A 3,540-nucleotide genomic window follows, 5' to 3' on the forward strand; every position below is an offset into this window, starting at 1 on the left:
GATTAGTGAGAAACTAAATATAATATAAAATACAAAACATTTCTAGAGACTCGAGAGCATAACTCCAATGACAAGTCATATAAGAGAAATTGAGCAATAATCATAGTGCGTGTCTTTCAGATGTCACGATGGTCTATGTCAAACTAGTCTTTCCGAAATCGTTTTCATATTTTAAAAATATATTATGGGCTCAGTGGAATAATTAAAATAACAAACGTTTAATATTTGGAAGCATAGCAAAAAGTTTCCTTTGAATTCTACTCAACATAAGTCCGATGGAATAATTAAAATGAGCTATCGTTCAAAATCAAGACAAAATTCATATCAAGTACCTTTTGAAAGTCACTATGGATCACATCAAAATAGAACTTCTGGGATTATATACTCGTCTCAAAGCGTAATAAAATGTCTTTTGGAAAATCAAGAAATTGTCCATCCTAGTGGCTCTAGGAATAGGAACTTCCTTGGAACAATATAAAATTCATATATTTATTTCATAAAGACCATGACCAAAAGAAAGATTAGCTTTACATACTTATGCCAAATCATGCCAAGAGAAAGAGTAATCTTTACATATTTGTGCCAAAAAATGCCAAAAGAAGGAAAGGTTAACTTTACATACTTCTTATGAATTACTCTTAACACGTTTGCCTCGTCGTCTCTTGAACGTATTTAACATGAAATTAATTCTAAGGTTAGTGACCGTCGACTTTCCATCTTGTAATTCTACCACCAATTACCCCTAGGAACGAATTCCTTATTCACCTTTCTCAACTAGTGTAGACTAATCTATTAGTTAGTTAGAAGTTAACAGAATTCGGGCAGTATATCCCCTATAACTTGACCTATTCAAATTATAACCTTAGTAGCCATATTACCCAAACTAAAAATCAGCCAATACAAGACCATACCACTGCAACATTACCCAAAGCAAGTCCCAAACAGCCCGCTCAAAACTACGATACCAAAAGAGGGTTTTTAATCTCTATTTCGTAAAACCTTTAACCATACGTAATGGGGGTCTGTGTGAATGCAACCGAATCTATAACTCCCCTTTTTGAAAACTTTCCATCCCTAAAACACACAATCAAACCACCTGCAAGCGCAGCACAGCAACCACAACACACTACTCGACTTCGATTTAACTATAACGACCTTAGTTTAGTTTTGTTTCTAACGTCAAGCATCCTTGTGCAATTTTTATACTTCCATCCCCATATAAGACGTCTAATACACTCCATAACCACACCATGAATTCCAAATTTAAAGAAAAACCCTTCTCTTACCCGAAATTGGCCAAAGCTTGCCAAAACTCGCCTCAGAAGTTCCTTAATTGCGGCTGAAACGTTGTGGCTGTTTGCTATCCGTTTTTGCTGCTCTAAACCATAACTTTACATTATTAACACCTTCATATCATCGTGGTATACCCTAGATAATTAATTTATGGAACGATAGCCAGAGCTTACCATTTTCTTGGCAAAAGTCGTCACCCCTTTCTCTTAGGTTTTTTTTCCTTTCTCTTGACTTTGTTTTGGATGAAGAATGGAATAAAATTCATAAAAATACATATATAAGCTTCCTTAGGATGTGACACGTGGCATCCCCCTAGGGTGCCACCTCGTTCATTCATCCAATCCAAAGTCGCCACGTGGCAGCGTGGGACCCACCTCAAGTAGGTGTGTCACCTACTTAGTCCAAGTAGGTGCTACGTCTCCTTATTTATCTTCTGTGGGTTCGTAATCTCATCTCACATTAAGAGCTTATGTATTCCTTGCAACTTAATCTCAATGTGCACTCAAGTAGCTTAGCTATGTCAGACGTCCAAGTCAGTGGCGTACATGAGTAAGTTGAGTCCTATGACCCATTACTTGGCCTCCAACTCCTGTTGGATTCTTATAACCCTATTCCCAATCTTTCCTATTATTGGGTATCTCATTCTCCCCTCCTTAGAGTTGTTTGATAGTGTTATAGATTATCCAACTCACATGACGACTTCTAAGAAACTTAAGAGCCTTCCCAGAAACTTAAGAAGCATTCCAAGGTACCAAAGTACGGGTGTAACATCCTTCCCCCCTTTAGAACATTCATACTCGAATGTGAACCAAAACCTTCCTTCGGATCTTATACCAACTATATGGAGAGTTCCTCTATCCCATTGCCATAACATATACTTTCATCGAGCAATCATGAGCAATCAATATCAAAGTTCCAAAGGTTAGGATTACTTATAGATATATGGAATAGGTACGGATACTTGTGTTTCATTTCCTCTTTTGCTTCCCAGGGGTCACCCATCCTACTACTACTCTCGCCCAAGCACGCTTAACTTTGGAGTTCTGATGGGATCCGGTGCGTTAGTACTGGTATGATTGCATCCATCCCTTATAGGATCTCGTTTGAAGTTTAAGAGTTCTCATTTACATATGATAGCGTCATTTGACTTTCTCTTATGCTTGTACTTCTCTTGTCCACTTTCCCCCTTTAGGGTATATCCATGTCATTGTCTGTTTATTTCTAACTTTCCAAATGCATATGAGTCCTTTCCAACCTATTTAGTATACTGCGCTATTTCCATATCTTCCTTTACATCACCTATACTTTAGGTTACCCATGTACGAAACCTTATTACAATCATGAGATACTTAGAATCCTCAATATACAGTACCAACTCCAGTCTGAACACCGGTACTCGAGTAATATCCTTAATGTAAAAGTGCATTTAATGCCAAATTCCATTTATCCCAATCAGTAATTAGCTCGTCACCATTTATCCCGGTGTATCAACTTAGTCGGTGCCTTAATATGTCGTTCCATCCAGATCTAGGCGTCATCTCTAAATCATCTTCTTAGGATCACAAGTCTTTTCCAACGTCATTTTACCATCACTTTAGCAATTAACTCATTTCTCGAGGTCAGCCATACTCGTAGTTTAGTCAAATGTCATCCTTATTATGGGCAAGACCTACAACCTTGTATCTCTTTTTTCTTTTATTTCTAGGAAAATTTGGGCAGAGTTTCCTCTGTATTTCTTACTATCTCAACACCTGCACACAGAAAATATCAACAATGCCTTACAGAGCCAATATATATATTCATATCATATCATACTGCAGCCATACACAGCGCCCAATATCAACAACAGTAAAAAAATGATGGACTTACCTCATCTGCCCAACTCAAAGTGCACCTGTTACCCTTCCCTATCTACTTTTCCTTTCCATTTTTAACTTTACATGTCAAACGTACTTCAATACCTCACCTAACATACATCTTTCGTGCCTTTGCTTACCTGCGTGCTTTGTAAATTTTAATATGTCAGTTACTTTCTTCTATCGATGTTGTCCTTCTGCAGAAATTACAAGTTAGTATAAGGAATTTCATTCCCTATGACTCGGCTCTATCGCATGATCTTATAAATGAAAGAAAGGTAACATCCTAAATATCCTGTAGCCTCCTTTTTATAGATATGGTGCACAACACACCAATAAACAAAACTCTACTAGACACGGTCTGTAAATACTCCAAAGATGAACTGCTCTG

At 37.4% G+C, this 3,540-nt stretch overlaps 1 pseudogene; it reads right to left on the minus strand.

The window, feature by feature from the left end:
• Positions 1 to 2,256: 2,256 nt before the first annotated feature.
• Positions 2,257 to 2,377, minus strand: LOC129897974 (5S ribosomal RNA; annotated as a pseudogene).
• Between the last annotated feature and the right edge of the window lie 1,163 nt (positions 2,378 to 3,540).

Source organism: Solanum dulcamara, chromosome 7 (genome assembly GCF_947179165.1).
Source record: "Solanum dulcamara chromosome 7, daSolDulc1.2, whole genome shotgun sequence".
Classification (NCBI taxonomy): Eukaryota; Viridiplantae; Streptophyta; class Magnoliopsida; order Solanales; family Solanaceae; genus Solanum; species Solanum dulcamara.